Genomic DNA, 21253 nt, shown 5'->3' on the forward strand with positions numbered 1-21253 from the left:
AATATTATAAAAAATATTAAGGTAAAAGACCCTAAAATTGTTGAACAAGAGGGTAAAGTAGAAATAGAAATTTAGCATTCAACACCAGAAAGTGATTTCAGGAGAAAAACTTACAGAAATGTCATCGCCAAGTTTCAAAACTCTTCTTAAAAGAAAATAGTGAAAGCAACAAGAAAAATAAAATTTAATTACTGCAGAAATACAGTGAGGATGTCCTAAGAACTTTATAGTTTCTAAACTAAAAGACTGTAGATCTTGAAACATTACATTTTGAAGAGGGAAAGAGTTGGAGTTGCATACAAGAATAACTTATCCAGTAAAATTAATATAATCCTGAATTAAAAAAAAGAAAAAATGGACATTTGGCAAGAAAGGCTTTCAGATATTTGCTAAAAAAGACCAGAACTCAATGAAAATATCCCTGTAAAAGATTCAGAAGAAATATGAGATTAACTTTGAAGACCAATTACAAGGCTTAATTGAGGATAAGCTGTTTACCTATTACAGACATTGATGTTATCAATATTCTAAAACTGTCATCATTAATAAGATGTTTTGAAAGAAATGCTGGGTCCCAGTTGTATATGATGGGAGTGACTTTTTCTACAGATAAAATAACTTTTTTTTGTTCTGAATTTAACAAATACCAAATAAAACAAACATTTCCATATTCAAAGCAGCACAGAATAATACATTTGCATAAGACCACAAATCTCTCTTATGTACAACTTGCTTTTCTTTTCAAAAATTTTAATTTGTTTCTTTTTAGCTTTCCACATTCATTACCACAAGATTTTGAGTTACAAATTGTCTCCCTATCTTCACCCTATACTCCACCCCAAAATAACTAATCTTCTGAATACCCCTTCCCTCAATCTGCTCCCTCTATTATGCTCCTATCTTGCCCGTCACTTATTCTATTTTCCACTTTGACCCTGTTCCTTTTCCAAAATGTGTGTTTCTAACTACCCTCCCCCCCTCCGCAATATGCCCTCCCTTCTATTGCCCCCACTCTTATTCCCTTACTGCCTACTTTCCTGTAGGGTAAGATACCCAATTGAGTGTGTATGTTATTCCCTCCTAAAGCCAAATTCAATAAGAGTAAGTTTGACCAATTCCCTTTTGCCTTTCTGTTCTTTCCCTCCATTGTAACAGTTTTCTTTTGCCTTTTTTATATGAGATAATTTACCCTATTTTATCTCTCCTTTTCTTCCTCTCTTTTTTTCTTTCACCTCTTAATTTTATTTTTTTTATATCATCCCTTCCCATTCAACTGATCCTGCACCCTTGGTCTATGTATACATGTACACATATATAAACACACTCACAAATGTAGTTATGCACACATATATGCTCCTACATAAACATACATATATATGCATGTACACACACACACACACACACATATATATATATATATATATATATATATGTATTTCCTTCACTTATTCTCATACTGAGAAAAGTCTCATGAGTTACAATAATTATTTTTCCATGTAGAAATGTAAATAATTCAACTTTAATAAGTTCTTCATTATTTCTTTTTTCTGTTTACCTTCTCATGCTTCTGCTGTGCCTTCTCCACCTCTCACTCTGAGGGCATGGGCCAGACATCACTCTTCCCACCTGGTTCCAACAGAATTCACTAGTGACCTAATTTACTTTCTCTTTGGCATTTATAGGTTGATAAGTCTGGAAATCACCACAGCTTCTGGTGATCCACTCTCCTGAAGTCTGCTCAGGTTGCCACTGGTCTGGCCCTGGGACTCATGCAGGACTTTGCTCAGCTCCCAGGTCACTGCAATAGACCTTTTTAGGCTTGCCAAGCTTCTGTCAGTGGGAGATTTGTTTCCCTCTGCCACTTTGTGGGTTCTGTAGCTCTAAAATTGTTCAGAATCATATTTTACAGGTATTGGAGGTGTCTGTGGGGAGCGCTCACAGAATTTCCTGCTTCAACTCTGCCATTTTGGCTCTGCCCATTGATAAAATATTGGGAGTGATTCTAAAAATACATAATTGGGTAGGAAAAGTTAAAAAGGAGCGATTATCTAATAAAATGGGACAGGAAAGGAAGACCTAAAATGGACAAAGCACATAGAAGTATAGGGCTGGTAAAATAGGAAACTTACTCTAATCTTTATTAAAGAGAAAGCAGCATGTAAATCTGGAGGAGTATAGAAGTCTTCTAAACTGGTGAAGAGGTCAATGAAACTGGGTAAAAGAGTTGAAGAGAGACTTTTAGAAGAGTATATAAATATATACACGCACATGTATATGTGTATGTATGTGTTTGTATATGTAAACTTGTGGGAGAAAAGATAAGGAAGGGACTTTTGGAGGGTTGTGTAGATTATGATCAAAGGTTTGTGGGTAGAAGATAAGGGAAGGTTTCTTAGAGGGAAAGGTAAAATAAGGAATAGGAGGTTAAAGGGAGAAGAGATGGTAACAAGGATAGGGTAAAAAAAGGGGATGAGAAATAAGATGGAGGGAATTTCACAAATAATAATTATATTTTTGAATGTGAGTAGTATGAAACCACCCATAAAATGGAAATGGATAGCAGAATGAATTAAAAATCAGAATCCAAAAAAATGTTGTTTACAAGAAACACATTTAAGAATGAAACATACAAAGTTAAAATGGAGGGTTTGATTCAAGGTTATTATTGTTCATTTGGTGCAAGAAAAAGAGGGTAACAATTATGATCTCAGAAAAAGGTTTAGTTTAAATTGATTTAATTAAAAGATATTAACAGGGTTATTATGTTGGGATAAAATACAACAGTAAAAATTATGCCAAAGAACAATAGATAATGAAGCTATATCAATACTGAACCTATATGCACCAAATATTATTGCATTGAAATTTGTAAAAGAAAAGTTTAATTAGCAATAGGTACAGATATATAGTAGTACTATAATAATGTGAGATTTTTATCTTCCCATCTCAGAATTCAAAAAATCTAACAATTTTTTTAAGGACATCAAAGAAACAAATATAATTTTAGATAAGTTAAATATCATAGACATCTGGAGAAAAATTAATAGAAATAAAAAGTAATGCACCTTATATCAGATATTTATGGTACTTTTACAGAGATTGGCTATGTATTAGTATATAAAAATTTTATAGTTAATAAATAGATAAGCAGACTATCAAAAGCATCCCTTTCAGATCACAATGCAATAAAACATTATATTTAATAAGGGACCATAGAAGCATAGATTAAAAACTAGTTGGAGATTTAACAGCTTAATAGTTTTTTTTTTTTTACTTTTTGGAGGGGGGAGTGGAAGGCAATTGGGGTTAAGTGACTTGGCCAAGGTGTAATGTAATGCCAAGCAAAGGCAACTTCCCAAGGTTCAGAATACCAGCATAGGTGCTCTCCATTTTATTCAGTGACCAACCAAGAACAGAGAAGATCAAAACATGACATCATTCAAAATACAGCATTTACTGAGTGTGATTAAATAATCTCTAAGTACTACCCCACCCCAGGACCTTCCATTCATTCAATCAATTACAAAGTCCCTGTTCTAAATACTACTCCACCCCTAGGCTGTACCTTCATTTAGTCCATCACAAAACCCCTCTTCTCAAATGGAGATTAGTTTCCAATCTAAGTAAAGTACATTCATTTGTTCAACCATAGGACACAAAAAGGTCAAAAGTTCCCCACCCCTGGATCACAATTGAATCTACCCCAGAGTTACATCAAGTTTAAGCACAGCACTTAATACCCAAATGGAGGTCTTTTCTTCATCTTGACAAGAGTCAAGTTTTCAGCAATCTTAGTTCCTGGGGAGACAAGGCTTAGCAAGGCCACAAGATACATTGCCAGTCTCTTCATTGATTCATCCTCTGTCTGCAGAACAGTCCCAGAACCCCTGAAAACATTAGCAAAACCCTCTCCCAGGATTTCTGTAAACATACAACAAGAAAATCCTTCTTCAGGGCTTCTGAACCAACAGAAAGATTCCCAGACCCCTGCAACAACAGCACTGTCCTTCACCAGTGGACAGTATTCACTCTCTGTCTGCAGGACAGTCTCAGGAGCTCTTAGCCAACAGAAAGGTTCCAGGACTTCTTCAATAACAGGACTGTCTTTCACCAGTGAACAAATCTGGCAAAACAACATCAAAACAGACAGACAAAGTACCAGCAAAACAGCCATGTCTCCTCAGTCTTTGGCAGCTCCGAGGGCAGGTCTCAAAAGTCCAGGGCAATTCAAAGTGGCCCTCAGCAATCTTCTCATTCCCTCTCTGCCTCCACGAGGGTGCTGCTTCCAAAAAGTTTCTTCTGCCTCTCTCTTGTGTCTCCAAATCTATGTCACCAGCTCCTCCCAGTTCGTGTCTCTCTTTTCAAGTCAAGTCCATCCCACAGGTGTGATTAACAAGCTCTGGGTTTTAACACAATCAATTTGAAAACCAAGCCAATACAGGGGGATCTTTCTATTCCATTACTATCACACAAGGTCACCTGGCTAGTAAGTGTTAAGTGTCAGAGGCTGGATTTGAACTCAGGTCCTCCTGACTCCAGGGCTGGTGCTGTATTCACTGTGCCACCTAGTATCCCTTAATAGGTTAATCTTACAGAATGAGTGGCTTAAAGAACAAATCATAGAAACAATAATTCAGTTAAAGAGAATGACAGTAATGAAGTGACATATTATAACTTTGGATCACTCCAAAAACAGTTACCAGAGGACATCTAAATGCTTACATGAATCATATAAAGAAAGAGCAGACTAATGAATTGGATGTACATTTTTTTAAATAGCAAAAGAACAAGCAAAGTTTCCAATTACACACTAAATTGGAAACCCAAAAATGAAAGGTTAAATTTGTAAAATTGAGTACAAAAACCATTGAATTGATAAATGAAGCTAGCAGTTGGTTTTATGAAAATAAAAGTAAAATAAATAAATAAATGTTTAATTTTATTTTTTTAAAAAGAAGAAAACCAAATCACTAGTGTCAAAGTGAAGAGAGTGAATATAGCACTCACTAGTGAAGATAAAATCAAAACAAATATAAGGGGTTATTTTGCCCTACTATATGCCAATAAATTTAGCAATGTAAGTGACATGAAAGAGTATTTACAAAAATGTGAATTGCCTAGATTAGCAGATGATATTGAACACCTAAATAGAAATATTTTAGGAAAAAAATTTAAGTGGCCATTAATGAGCTTGCTAAGAGAAAAGTAAGAAGACTGTTGGATTCGCAAGTGAATTCTATAAAACAGTGAAAGATCAACTAATTCTAATATTAAATAAATAATTTGGGATAATAGGCAAGAAAGGAATTCTACCAAACTCCCTTTATGGAACAAATATGGTGCTGATTATATAATGCTGTAACTTTAAGTGTGCATAAAAATAAATTAGTTTGTAGGAGTACAGTCATTTCACTAAGAATATGTGTCTGATATCTTACTTGAAATATTTGAGCTTCAAAAAGAGCAGCTGATTCACTTATTTTCTACATTTCTAACTGCACAGATTTTGAATTCTGCTTAATCACTGGAACATGTATTACCTGAATTATTTATATCATGTTTTGATTTATTAAATTTTATTTCAATAACCAGTGCAGATGAGATCCTCTGGATTCTTTGACTTCTTTATATTTTCCACATCAATATTAAATCCAAATAAATGAGGAATTTTATCTCAATATCATAAGGTTTTTGTTACAGTAGTATTTCACAGATCTCCTTAATGAAATGCTTTCTCCTTAAGGGATAAATAGATTTTCATTTAAATAAAAAGTGGGAATGATGAAAACCCCAGCTCTTTTCCAACCTTGAGTGCTGGCAACTGGTTAAGAGATCATTATGAGATAGATATAGTATATACAGCATAGGCTTCATGAGCAATCAGATAGTAGGTTTTCACCACTAGGAAATGGGAAAGGATCGATAATGACAGTAGCTTTGATTTCTCCTTGACTACTGAGTGTAATATAAAATTAATGAGCAACATGTCAAGGTTATGTTTCTGGAAGAGAAAACTGCTGTCTGCCCTTCCACACTCACTGATGAATCATAATGTATTATTTAAAGCAAGTTTCCTTGTCAGTTGCAATAATAGTTGAACCAATACAGGATATTTGGGGGTTTTAATTATACAGAAGGAATGTAATGAAATTCTTTCAGTCACTTTACAATCTGAAGAAAAGATTTAACTTTTGCACCTGGGGGAATAACACTTCTTTATTTAATAGTAACGTAACAGGGAAGATGGGGTCTTTCAGTGGGCCACGTGCTTTGGTCCCTTGTTCAAAAACATGCATGGACATCAGTTCCTCAGTGGTTTCTCTGTTTCTTTCATGCCTGGAAATTATTTCAAAAGTGATTGGCAAGTGAGTCAGGAAATATAGGCAAAGAAAGATGACTTCTTTCTTCTTTCAAAAAAAATCTTTTGGTTGTGACATAGCCAATGCCACTTCTCATTACAATTTTCAAAAAGGGTAAAGTATGGTTTCCCTCTGACCCTCTGTCTCACTTCCCAGTATAAATGACAACTAATAAAATCAAAGCAAGATATTTCTCTATCTTTCTCTGTCTCTGTCTCTATCTGTCTCTGTCAGCCTCTATCTTTCCCAAGCATAAATGATTAAATTACAAACTTGACAGACATTAATAACTTTGTTGGGTTCTCCTTCAGTTCAAGAAATCAAGACCACCAGAATTGTGTTAAAGCCTAGCTGAAGATGATTTCCCCAATAGTCTCTTGGAATTGTAGAGTATCCAAACCTGTAGGACTCTAAATTTTTACTGTCAAATATTTTATTTTCTCCATTTAATAGTGTTTTATTTTCCCTATTACATGTACAGATAGCTTTTGACATAAACATTTATAAGATTTTGAGTCTCAATTTTTTTCTCTTTCCCTCCCATGCTCCTCCCCAAGATGTAATACAATCTCATATAGGCCGAATATGTACAAATTTTATTAGATATATTTCTACATTAGTCATTTTGTGAAGTAAGAATCAGAACAAAAGGAAAAAAACATAAAAAAGGAAAAAAAGAGAAAATAGTATGTTTTATCTATATCCAGACTCCATAGATCAATTTCCAGATGCGAATAGCATTTTCTATCATGAGTCTTTTGGGATTATCTTAGATCATTGTATTGTTGAGAAAAGCTAAGTTGGGCATCTCACAGTGTTACTGTTACTGTGTATATATATTTTCTTGATTGTGCTCACTTCATTCAGGATCAGTTCATGTAAGTCTTTCCAGGTTTTTCTGAAATCTATCTCCTTAACATTTCATCTAGAAGAATAGAATTCCATTACATTCATATACCACAACTGGTTCAGTCATTGCCCAATTGATTGGAATCCCTTCAATTTCTAATTCTTTGCCACTATAAAAATAACTGCTATAAATATTTTACATGTGCATCCTTTTCCCATTTTTATGATCTCTTTGAGATACAGACCTAGAAATAATATTCCGGGATCAAAGGATACATAGAGTTTTACAGTTCTTTGGGCATAGTTCCAAATTGCTCTTTAGAATGGTTGGATTCACAACTCCACCAGCAATACACTAGTGTTTCAATTTTCTCACATCTTCTGAACCATTTATCATTGTCCTGTTTTGTCATGTAAGCCAATCTAATAGATGTGATGTGGTTCCTCTGAGTTGTTTTGATGTGTGTTTCTCTAACCAATAGTGATTTAGAGCATTTTTATAAGACTATAGATTGCTTAAATTTCTTCATCTGAAAACTGCCTATTCAAATCCTTTAACCATTTCTCAATTGCAGAATGCCTATTCTTATGAATTTTACTCAATGCTCTATATATTTTAGAAATGAGGCCTATATCTAAGACATTGGCTGTAAAAATTGTTTCCCAGCTTTCTGATTCCCTTGAAATCTTGGTTGCATTGGCTTCATGTAAAAGCATTTTAACTTAATGTAATCAAAATTATCCATTTTGCATTTCATATTGTTCTCTATCTCTTGTTTCATCATAAATTCTTCCATTGCCCATAGATCTGACAAGCAAATTATTCCTTGCTCTACTAATTTTATTAGGGTATCATGCTTTATGTCTGAATCATTTACCAATTTTGACCTTATCTTGGCATATGGAGTAAAATATTAGTCTATGCCTAATTTCTGCCATACTATTTTTCAGAAGTTGTTTTTTTTATTATCAAATAAGTCTTATCCTGGAAGCTGGAGTCTTTTAATTTATGAAACAGTAGTCTACAATAGACAATGATTTCTGTGTCTTGCATACCTAACCTATTGCACTGATGTACCATTCTATATCATAGCCAGTACCAAAAAGTTTTGGTGATTGCTGCATTATGATACAGTTTTAGATCTGGTACAGTCAGGCCACATTCCCTTGAATTTGATTCCCTTGAAATACTTTCATTATGTTTTTCTGGATGAGTTTCGTCATTTTTTTTTTCTAATTTATGAAATAATTTTTGGTCGTTTGATTTTTATGGTACTGAAAAAGTAAATTCATTTAGGCAGAATTGTCATTTTTATTACACCAGTTCAGCCTACCCATTGAGAATTGTTATTTTTTCCAGGTATTTAGATCTGACTTTCTTTGGTGAAAAATATTTTGTTATCATGTTTGTATAGTTCCTGGGTTTGTCTTGTCAGATAGACTTCCAAGTATTTCATATTATCTACAGTTATTTTAAGTGGAATTTCTCTTTCTATATCTTCTTGCTGGACTTTGTTAGTAATGTATAGAAAAACTGAATACTTATGCATTTGCTAAAGTTGTTAATTCAAGTAGTGTTTTATTCTCTAATTATACCATCTTATTATCTGCAAAAAGTGATACCTTTTTTCTCATTCACTATTCTAATTCCTTCGATTTCTTTTTCTACTTTTATAGCTAAAGCTAACATTTCTAGTACAATACTGAATAATAGTAGTGATAACGTATATCCTTGTTTCACCCCTGATCTCACTGGGAATGCATCTAGTTTATCTGCATTTTATAAAATGCTTGCTGATTGTTGTAAATACATGCTACTTACCAGTTAAAGAAAAATTCCATTTATTCCTGTATCCTCTATCATTGTTGTTTACAGGAAGAGGTGTTGTAATTTGTCAAAAACTTTTTCTGCATCTATTAAATAATTGTATAATTTCTGTTAAATTTGTTTCTTATATGGTCAGTTATTCTGATGTTTTTTGGAATATTAAAAAAGCATGACAATCCTGGTATAACTCCTACCTAGTCATAGTGTATTGTCCCTTTGATACATTGCTCTAATCTCTTTGATAATATTTTATTTATAATTTTTCCATTAATGTGCATTATGGAAATAGGTCTATAATTCATTTTCCCTATGTTGTCTGTTTTTGGTAAGACTCCTTGTTTGCCTATTTTTTCCAAATATATTATGTAATATTGAAAATAATTGTTCTTTAAATTTTTGTAAGAAATCACTTGTAAATCCATCTGGCCTTGCAGGTTTTTTCTTAGTTCATTCATGGCATTTTCAACTTCTTTTTCTGAAATGAGGTTAAATATTTTATTTCCTCTTCTCTCAACCTGGGAAATTTATTTTTTAAAGTGTTAATCCATTTCACTTAGATTGTCAGATTTGGGCAAAAGAAATTTGATATTTTAATTTCCATATCATTAATGGTGAATTAACTCTTTTAATTTTTGATACTTTAATTTGAATTTCTCCTTTCTTTGTAATCAATTTACCCAAAGGTTTATCTGTTTTTCTTTCTTTCTTTCTTTTTTATCAAATGTTTTATTAACTTCTAGTTTACATCACTCATTTCCATAAGATTTTGAGTTACAAATTTTCTCCTCATTTTTCCTCTACCCAAAATAGCAATCCCACTGGATATCCCCTACTCCAATCTGCTCTCTCCCATATATTCTCCCATAACCCCTCCAACTTTCCATTAGGGCATGGTGGATATCTATGGCCCAGTGCCTGTACATCTTATTTACCAATTACATGTAAAATAGTATTAATAATAGTGCATATGTATATACACATTTAAAATTTTGATTTTAAAACTTTGAATTCCAGATTCATTCCCTTGCTCCCTCATCATTTGCCCTTACTAGAAAGATAAGCAATTCAGTATAGATTGTACATGTAGCTATGCAAAATATTTCCATAGTGGATGAATTGCAAAAGACTGACTATATTTCCTTCCCTCCTATCCCACCTCCCACTTGTTTTACTCTCTACTTTGACCCTGTCCCTTTCCAAAACTGGGTGCTTTCAACTTCCCTTCCCACAATCTGCCATCTCTTCTATCATACCCCCTCATATTCCCTTCACCCCTACGACCCTGTAGGGTGAGATATGCTATTTAGTGTGTGTGTCATTCCCTCCCTAAGCCAAATTCCATGAGAATAAGGTTGACCCATTCCCTTTTGCCTTCCTGTTCTTCACCTCCATTGTAACATTTTGCCTTGCCTTTTCTATATGAGATAGTGTACCCCATTCTGTCTCTCCCCATCTCCTGTCATTGTTTTCCTCTCTCACCTTTTAATTTCACCTTTTAAGTATGATCCCTTCCTATTCAATTGGTCCTGTGCCATCTATGCACGTATACAGGTACACATATATACACACATTCATATATGTATTCATACTCCCATATATTCTCCTATATAGACATATATATATATATATATATACATATAATATACAGAGTATTAGGGTACTGCAATAATTTTTAAATTACCTCTCCTGTATCAATTTTCCAGGTCAGTGCATTTTCCAATGAGATATTTCACATTGCTTTCTATTTTTTTCATTTCTTTAGATCTGTTTAACAGTATCTTGATTTCTCATTAAGTTACTAGCTTTTATTTGCTCCAATCTAATTCTGAAGGAATGATTCTCTTTAGTGAGCTTTTGAGATTCTTTTTTTCCATCTGACAAATTTAGCTTTTTAAGGCATTCTTCTCCTCATTGTCTTTGTGAGCCTCTTTTGGCATTTAAGTTAGCCTACTTTTTAAGGTGATACACACACATATTACATACATATATATATATATATACACATATATATACACACACACATATATATGTATGTCTATATAAGAGGATATTTGGGTGTATGAATACATATGTGAATGTGTGTATATATGTGAATTCACATATTCATATATATGAATACATATGTGAGAATAATTGAAGGAAATAGAAATATATATGTATATTATGCATATATATATATATATATATTTCCTTCAATTATTCTCAAACTGAGAAAGGTTTCATTAAGTTATAATTATCATTTTTCCATGTAAGGATATAAATAGTTCTATTTTGATACATTCCTCAAGATTTCTTTTCCCTGTTTACCTTCTCGTGTTTCTCTTGCTTCTTGTATCTGAATGTCAAATTTTCTATTCAACTCTGTTTTTTTCATCAAGAATGCTTGAAAGTCTTCTATTCCATTGAATGACCATATTTTCCCCTGAAACATGATATTCAGTTTGTTGCGTGGGTGAATCTTGGTTTTCATCCCAGCTCCTTTGACCTCCGGAATATCATATTCCAAGCCCTTCAATCCCTCAATGCAGAAAATTCCAGATCCCGTGTTTTCCTGATTGTGTTTCTACAATATTAAAATTGTTTCTTCCTGGCTGCTTGTAACATTTTCTCCTTGATCTGAGAATTACAGAATCTGGCTATGATATTCCTAGGAGTTTTCTCTTTGGGACCATTTTCAGGAAGTGATTGATGGATGCTTTCAACCTCTATTTTGCCCTCTGGTTTTAAAAGATCAAGGCAATTTTCCTTGAGAATTTCTTGAAGGATGATTTCTAGGTTCTTTTTGTGATTATGGCTTTCAGGTAGTCCAAAAATTTTTAAATGATGTCTCCTAGATCTATTTTCCAGGTCAGTGGTTTTCCCAATGAGATATTTCACATTGCCTTCTAGTTTTTTAATTTGTTTGGATCTATTTAGCAGTATCTTGATTTTTCATAAAGTCACTAGCTTTTATTTGCTCCAATCTAATTCTGAAGGAAAGATTCTCTTTAGTGAGTTTTTGGGATTCTTTTTCCATCTGGCAAATTCTGTTTTTAAGGCATTCTTCTCTTCATTGTCTTTGTGAACCTTCTTTGCCATTTGAGTTAATATATTTTTAAGGTGTTATTTTCTTCAGTCAGTTTGTTGACTCTTATTTCATAATTTTCTTGAATCATTCTAATTTTCTTCCCAATTTTTCCTCCACTTTTCTTACTTATTTTTCAAAATCCTTCTTAAAGTCCTCTTGGAAGCTTTTATTGCAGGATTTCTGACTTCACTGCCTTTTTCCTGTTCCATGCTTTGATCCTTTTTGTCCCCAAAATAAGGAGTGCAAAGTTGGGTTGCTCTTTTTGCTTTGCTTCCCTTATTTGCTCTTTTTTCCACTCAATTACTGGACTTTTGTTTTGTTTTGTTTTGGTTTTTCCACAGTAGAACTCTGCTATCAGACAGGGGAGCTTCTTCCCAATTGCTGGGATTTTCTCAGCCGCCAAAGTTGGTCGCACACCCCAGGACCTCCACTCTAGACCTCAATCCAGATCCAAGCTGATTAAAGCAAGAGCAATTACCCCTCAGATTGGTTTGCAGTCCAGGAGCTGAAAGTGACATGTGGCTTCAGCTGCATAGCTCCAGCTACTCAGTGGCTTCTTGCCCTAGGGAAAAGGCTGACCACACTCCTGAATTACTGGATCCCAAAGTCCACACTGCACTAACCTCTCACTTTGTCCTTAGAAACTATGTGTTGATAATTCTGGAAACCATCACTGCCGCTGTTGATCTGAAGTTCTTCCAGCTGGCGGCTGGTCAAGTGTGCCCTGAGGCTAACACCACTGGCTCCCACGGGGCTAGGGTCAGCTCCCAGAGTGCTGGTGGCCTGGTGGGCTGTCCTTAGTGGGAGGTTAGCTTCTCTGTGTCATTTTGTGCTTTCTGTAGCTCCAAAATTTCTTCAGAGTCACCTTTTACATGAATTGGAGGAGGTGGGAGCAAGAGACCTGCAGAAGTCCTGTTTCTATGCTGCCATCTTGACACTGCCCCTATCTATTTTCCTTTAAAAAATATTTTTTAATTTTATTTATTAGTTCAATAGTTTTCTTATTTTTGATTCTATTAATCTCTCTTTTAGTTTCAGAATTTCTTGTTTGGTGTTTAATTGAGAATTTTTAATTTGTTCTTTTTCTAGCTTTCTTTAGTTGCCTGCTCAGTTTCTCTTTCTCTTTTTTATTGATATAAGCATTCAGAGATATAAAATTTCCCCCAATAAATGCTTTGGCTGCTTCCTGTGTGTTTTTGTATATTGTCTCATTATTATTGTTCTCTTTGATGAAATTATTGAATGTTTCTCTGTTTTCATTTGGCTCCTTCATTCCTTTGGAATAAATTACTTAGTTTCTAATTAATTTTTAATCTTGGCTCCCCTCTCCCACCCCCAAGAGGAACTTGATGTTATTCATCTTTTTACTTGGAGGATTCGATAGAGAGGAACCGATTAAAACCTGAAGTCAATAATCAATGGCTTCTGCATTGATTGATCATGATCTGTCACTAAAATGATTGAAGAGGAAAATGACAAATGTTGGAGAGAATCTTAAAATATTGGGACACATTCATTTGTGGAGGAATGATTCAATGATTTTGCAGAGCATTATGGTATCATGCCCAAGAGTTATTACATTGTCTATACCCTTTGACTGAGCAATACCACTACTAGATGTATTTCCAAGGATTAGGAAAAAATAAAAAACCTATATATTCTAAAATATCAATAGAATTTCTCTTTGTGGTGGCAAAGACATGGAAATTTCAAGTATGCCCATCAATTGGGGAATGCCTGAATAACTTGTGGTATATGATTGTGATGGAATACCAATGTGTTATAAGTAATGATGAACTCTATGATTTTAGAAACAAATATAAAATACCTGCATGAAATAGTGAGAAGGAAATGAGAACATTGTATACAATAACAATATTGTTTTAAGAACAACATCAAGTGGAGTCAAGGTGGTGGAGTAGAAGCAGGCTCTGGCTTCTACCTTGCTCAATCCATAAAAAAGGGGACTCTAAACAAACTTTGGAGCTGCAGGACCCAAAAAATGACACAGAGAAGCTAACCTCCTGATGAGGACAGCCCAGCAAGCCAGCAATAATCAGCCAGAACAGAGCTCCAGGAGCCTGAGGATTTAGCCCCGGGTGGGTCTGACCAGCCACCTGCAGGAAGGACTCCAGATCAGCATCAGTTGTGGCTGGTTCCAGATTTATCAACGCATACATGCAAAGGACAAAGTAAGAGGTCAGTGCAGTATGGACTTTGGGACACAATAAGTGGGAATGTATGGCTTTTGCCCCAGGGTCAAGAAGCCGGTGAGTGCTGGCACAGCCAGACAGCACCACGTAGCAGTTTCAGCTCCTGGTCTGAAGAGTATAGGGGAACCAAGCAACCAGTCTGGGGGGTAATCACTCTTGCTTTAACCTGCTTGGATTTGGATTATAGTCTAGGGTGGAGGTCCTGGGGTGTGTGTCCAGCTTGCCAGAGCTTCTGGAGGCCTAAGAGAGGACACCCTAACATTTCAGAAGAAAGCTGCCCTTTCTGGTGGCAGAGTCCTACTGTGGCAAAAAGCCCAGGGGTCAAGTGACTGGGGGGTGACATGACCAGGCAAAGGAATCAAAGCAGACAGAAGATTCCAACATTAGACACCTATTTTGGGGACAAAAAGGAGCAAATCATGGAATAGGAGGAAGACAGTGAAGTCAGAACTCCTGCACGAAATCTCCAAAGGAAAATATGAGCTCGTTACAGTCCATAGAGGACCTTAAGAAGTAGATAAGAAAAGTGGAGGAATAATTGGGAAGAGAAATGAGAACAATGCAAGAAAATTACCAAATGAGAGTCAACAGTCTGAGTGAGGAAAATAACACCTTAAAAAATAGACTAACTCAAATGGCAAAAGAGACTCAAAAAGGCAATGAGGAGAAGAATCCCTTAAAAAAACAAATTTGCCAGATGGAAAAAATCTCAAAAGCTCAACAAAGAGAATCATTGCTTCAGAATTAGATTGGAGCAAATGGAAACTAATGACATTAAGAAAAATCAGGATGCTGTTAAACTGATCCAAACAATAGAAAGAAGAGAAGTCAATGTGAAATATCTCATGGGAAAAAACACTGACCTTGAAAAATAGATCCAGGAGAGATAATTTAAAAATTATTGGACTACCTTAAAGCTATGATAAAAGAAAGAACCTAGAAATAATCATCCAGGAAGTTCTCAAAGAAAACTGCCCTGATGTTTTAGAACCAGAGGGCAAAATAGAGGTTGAAAGAATCCACCGATCACCTCCTGAAAAAAATCCCCAAAAGAAAACTCCTAGGAATAGTATAGCCATGTTCCTGAATTCCCAGATTAAGGACAGAATATTATAAGCAGCCAGGCAGAAACAATTTTAATATTGTGGAAACACAATCAGGATAATCCAGGATCTGGCAGCTTCTACACTGAGGGATCAAAGGGCTTGGAATATGATATTCCAGAGGTCAAAGGAGTGGGGATGAAAACCAAGAATCACCTACCCAGCAAAACTGAATGTCATGTTTCAGGGGAAAATATGGCCATTCACTTGCAATGCTTTCAAGCATTCTTGCTGAAAAAACCAGAGTTGAATAGAAAATTTGACATTCAGATACAAGAAGCAAGAGAAGGTAAACAGGGAAAAGAAATTATAAGGAACTTATCAAAGTTGAACTATTAACATTCCTAAATGGAAAAACAATAATTGTAACTTTTGAAACTTTTCTCAGTATGAAAATTGTTGAAGGGAATATATATGTCTATGTATGAGGGTATATGGGTATATGATTACATATGTGAATGTGTGTATATATGTTTACAGGTATACATAGATAGAGGGCACAGGAACAATTTAATAGGAAGGGATGACACTTAAAAGATGAGATTAAGAGGTGAGAGAGGAATATAATGAGAGGAGATGGGGAGAGACAGAATGGGGTAAAATATCTCACATAGAAGAGGCAAGGGTAAATGGTTACAATGGAGGGGAAGAATAGGAAGGCAAAAGGGAATGGGTCAACCTTTTCCCCATTGAATCTGGCTTGAGAAGGGAATGAAATACATACTAAATGGGTTATCTCACCCACCAGGAGAGTAGGGTGGAAGGGAATGAGAGGGGGTATGATGGAAGGGAGGGCAGGCTCAGGGGGAGGGAAGTTGGAAGCACCCACTTTTGAAAAGGGACAGGATCAAAACAGAGAATAGAAAAAGTGGGAGGTGGTATAGGAGGGAGGGAAATGTAGTCAGTCTTTTGCAATATATCTACTATGTTATTGTTTTGCATTAGCCACACATGTTCAACCTATTATGAACTGCTTGTCTTCCCAGTACAGGTTGATGGCAAGGGAGGAAGGAAATGAATCTGGATTTTAAAGTTTTAAAATCATATATATATATATATATATATATGTGTGTGTGTATGTGTATGTATGTATGTATGTATATGTGTATATATACATATATATGCTATTATTAATATTATTTTATATGTAATTGGGAAATAAGATATACAGGCACTGGGGCATAGAGATTCAACTATGGGAGAGAGCAGATTGGAGGAGGGGATATTCTGTGGGACTGCTATTTTGGGGCGATGGGTACGGAGAAAACAGGGAGAAAATTTGTAACTCAAAATCAGGTGGAAACGAATGATGTAAATCAGAAGTTAATAATGCATTTGATAAATGAAAAAAGAACATCAAGTGAATAAGTAATTTTGACTACAATAAAAAACCAAATTAAATATAATGACATATTAAGAAAGATGCTATTAGCATCCACTGAAAAAACTGATAAATAGAAGTATGTATGTATGTATATGTATGTATGTATATATATATATAATTTACATGAATGTATATATTATAAATGTGGGTATATGTCTGTATTTCTAATGGTATCCATAGCTAAAATATTAAGGGAGGCGAAAAAAAAGAAATTTACATCAAAATTTCATTTTAGATTTTTAGGAAATAGAAAGTTGTGCATTGTAGATTTGCAGTTTCATGTAAAATAATATTTTTTTATTGTACTATGGTATGGAAATTCTTATTTTGTCCCACAAATCAAAAATAAGATAAAATAAAATAACACATTGGAAGTGTTCACTCCTTCTTCCCAGGGTCATGTCCCTGTCACTGATCATTTTCACTCCATCAGTGCAGAGTACTTGAGTTGCGCCAGGGGTCTTTGGCTTAAAAATAGTATTCAGAGTATCATAGAAGCACTTGGAATTTAATCGAATCCCATCTCTTCTTGCTGAGTCATGAATTCTATATCTTTCTATTCTTCTCTTGTACTTTGCTTTTGATGGAACTTAAATGCTATTTTCTTGGAGAGAGATGAACTGTCCCAATCATAAACCCTGTGCAGTTCTCATTTCTTGTTTAGCAGCTTCTGAATTTTCCCATCATTTTCATCAAAGCAACCTTAATGCTTGAGAGTATTCTGGCCAAGATGAGCAAATGTGGTGCTGCACACCAAGTCTCTGAAAAGTGACAACTCCTTTTCTGTAGCACTCTAGACTGTTGATTTTGTCTCATCATAGTCTTCTTGCCCTGGGACTGCCGAATGTGAATTTTTAGCTTGGAGAGGATGACTCTCTCATTGGTCCAGCACTCTGCACCACACAATGCCTCCCTGTCTCTTCTACCAACTATGATGTATTCTATTAAATGTCAGTCTTTGCTGCAAGGATACATCCACTACATTTTATTACAATTAGATAGACAATAGACAGTGTTGGTGATGAGAATGTTATGAGGTGTATAATTCTTCAGTGACAAGTGGCTATTACTATTGCCATCTTGACTCTTTTCTTCCCCACCACTGGTTTTCATAGCTACCATTCTGTGCCTGCTCTGGCATTAAAGTCACTAAGAATTATAGGCTTGTCCTCTTTTGGCACATAGAGGATGAGAGTCTCCAAGTTTTCATAGAATTTTTCTTTGACTTCATCAGGATTAGTCTTAGTGGGAACATTAGTACTAATAATGGTACCATAGCACTTTCCTTCAAGTGGCAGCCTCATTGTCACAATAATATCATTTAGTACTTGTGAAAAATATACAGTCTTGCTAAGTAGATTAGTTCTGATAGAGAGACATAAGTTTTCTTTGCAAAACTTTTCTTCATGGTGACCACTTGGGTATGCAACAACTTCTTGTCCCCACAAGCAAATTATTAAATTTAGTCACTATGTGTCTTGGGATTTTAAAACCTGTTTGTTATTTGCTTTGTTTTGTTTTCTGGAAGTGATGTAAAAATTATTTCAATTGTTATTTCATTTATTGAGTTTTGTACTTGAAAGTTAATTTTCTCTTCAGCTCTGGTATGTTCATCAGGAATACTTGAAAAATCGTTTATTTAATTAAATTTCCATTTCCTACTGGAAGAATTATACTCAGTTTTCCTGAATAGGTGATTCTTTCCTGTAATGCTAGCTCATTGCCTTTCAGAATATCATCTTGCAAGCCTTCCACTCCTTTTACATGGAAGCCACTAAATCTTAGAATATCCTAATTGTATTTCCATGATATTTGTATGTTTTCTTTCTTGTTATTTGAAGGTTTTTTTTTTCCCTTTGACCTGGGAGTTCTGGAATTTGGTTATATTTCTAGGAGTTCAGAGGTCATCAGTGGGCTCTTTCAATTTCTTTCTTACATTCTGACTCTAAAGCATCAGGAAAGATTTTTCTTGAAAATTTCTTGAATATTTTCTTTGTGCTCTTTTATTTTTGCTTTATGGAGGAGGGAATGTGGGGCACTTGGGTATAAGGGGTATAAATGACTTGTCCAAGGTCACATGGCTAGTTTTATGTTAAGTTTCTGAGGCCAGATTTGAAATCAGGTCCTACTGACTCCAGTGCTGGTGTTCTATTCACTGTGCCGCCTAGCCACCACTGTGCTCCTTTTTTTGTTTTTATCATGGCTTCCAGGTAATCAAAAAATTTTAAATTATTTCTCTTCATTCTATTTTACAGTTCAGTTGCTTTTCTAGGAGTTTGGAGGTGATTAGTGTAATCTTTCAATTTCTTTTTTTTTAATTTTTTGGTCTTTATTAATTTGTTTGTTTTCTTTTAGTTTACAAGATTTAGTTCCACAATTCCTTGAATTTCAAATTTTCTCCTCCTTCCTCTCTTCCCCCACTCCAATCTTTCAATTTCTATCTTGCATTCTGGTTCTAAAGTATCAGGGTAATTTTTCTTAATTTATTTTAAAGAGTTTTTTTTTCTCTTTAATGAGTTTTTTTCCCTCCTTTTCCATTTGGTCAATTCTAATTCTTTTTTTTCCTCAATCTATTTATTTATTTTTGGATTTCAACGTTCATTCCAAAAGATTTTGAGTTGCAAATTTTCTCCCCATCTTTCGCCTACCTCCACACAAAGAGAGTGAGCCTACTGAATACCCCTTATCCCAATTTGTTCTCTCTTATATTTTCCCCATTACCCCCCTTACTTTCTAGTAGGGCAAGATGGATTTCTATACTCCAGTGCCTGTATATCTTATTTCCCAGTTGCATGCAAAAACAAAACAAAGCAAAAAATAATTTAAAATATTTTTAATATTTGTTTTTTTAAACTTCTATTTTCAGATTCTTTCCCTTCTTCCCTCCTCACCCAGCCCCACTGAGAAGACAAGCAATTCAATAAATATTGTTCATTTGTAGTTATGCAAAGCATTTCCATAGTAGTTATATTGCAGAAGACTAATTATATTTCCCTCCATCCTATCCTTCCCCTACTTATTGTATTTTCTACTTTGACCTTGTCTCTTTTCAAAAGTGTTTGCTTCTACCTACCTTCTTCCCCAATCTGCCCTCCCTTCTATAACCCTCCTCTTATCCCATTCCCCCTTACTTTCCTGTAGAGTAAGACAGCAAGTTGAATGTGTATTTTATTCCCTCCTTAAGACAAATTCAATGAGAGCAAGGTTGACCTGTTTCCTTTCACCTTCCTGCTCTTCCCTTCCAATGAAAAAGTTTTCCTTTGCCTCTTTTATATGAGACAATTTACCCTAGTCCATCTCTCCCTTTCCCCTTCTCCCAATATATTCCTCTCTCACATCTTAATTTTATTTTTTAGATATCATCCCTTCCTATTCAACTGATCCTGCATCCTCTATCTATGTATACATGTACATATGTGTATGTGTATATATATATATACACTCATATAGATTTATGCAGATATACACCCACCTTTATAAACATATACGTATGTGTGTATGCACACACACAAACACCCATGTGTGTGTGTATTCCCTTCAACTATCCTCATACTGAGAATAGTATCATGAGTTACAATTATCATTTTTCCATGAAGGGGTGTAAATAGTTCAACTTGAAAAAGTTCCCTATTATTTATTTTTCCTATTTACCTTCTCATGATTTTCTTGCTTCTTTTGTTTGAAAGCCAAATTTTCTGTTCAGCTCTGTTTTTTTTCCATCAAGAATGTTGGAAAATCCTCTCTTTCATTTAATAGCCATGTTTTCCCCCTGAAAAATTATACTCAGTTTTTCTGGGTAGGTGATTCTTGGTTTTAATCCTAACTCCTTTGTTCTCTGGAATATATTCCAAGCCTTTTGATCCCTTAGGGTAGAAGCTGCTAGATCTTGTGTTATCCTGATTGTACTTCCAAAATACTCAAATTGTTTTTTCCTGACAACTTGTAATATCTTCTCCTTGACGTGAAAACTCTGGAATTTGGCTATAATATTCCTAGAAGTTTTCTTTATCAGAATCTTTTTCAAGAGGGGATTCCATTTTATGGGTGTGTACACATATTCACTGTAATGATTACTAATGATTTTCTTCCATCCATTTTTTCTTCTTTATCATTTACCCTCTCTTCTTATCTAGTTCCTCTCCAAAAGTATGTTTTACTTTTGACTATTGCCTCCATTATTCTTCCCTCTCTTTTATTACAACATTCTCTAAACTCTTTCCTTTCCTATTTCCTTATTGGGCAATTTATATTTCCATACATAACTGACTGTCTATATGTATTCTTCCCTCTTTGAACCAATTCCAGTGAGAAAGAGATTGAGAAATTGTCTGCCATGCCTCCATTTTCCCATTGAGTGTAAAAGGTTGACTTTACATGCCTCCTTTATGTGAGATAATTTTCCCCATTCATTCTTTCCCTTTCATCGTCTCCTAATGCATCCCTCTTCCTA

General features: G+C 34.8%; 1 pseudogene; it reads right to left on the reverse strand.

Moving 5' to 3' along the window:
• Positions 1-18107, reverse strand: part of LOC138161221 (histone-arginine methyltransferase CARM1 pseudogene) — a 46462-nt pseudogene extending 28355 nt beyond the window's left edge.
• Between the last annotated feature and the right edge of the window lie 3146 nt (positions 18108-21253).

This window comes from Petaurus breviceps, unplaced genomic scaffold (genome assembly GCF_028583685.1).
Source record: "Petaurus breviceps papuanus isolate PSGF00001 unplaced genomic scaffold, PetGlider_PUasm1.0 184, whole genome shotgun sequence".
Taxonomy (NCBI): Eukaryota; Metazoa; Chordata; class Mammalia; order Diprotodontia; family Petauridae; genus Petaurus; species Petaurus breviceps.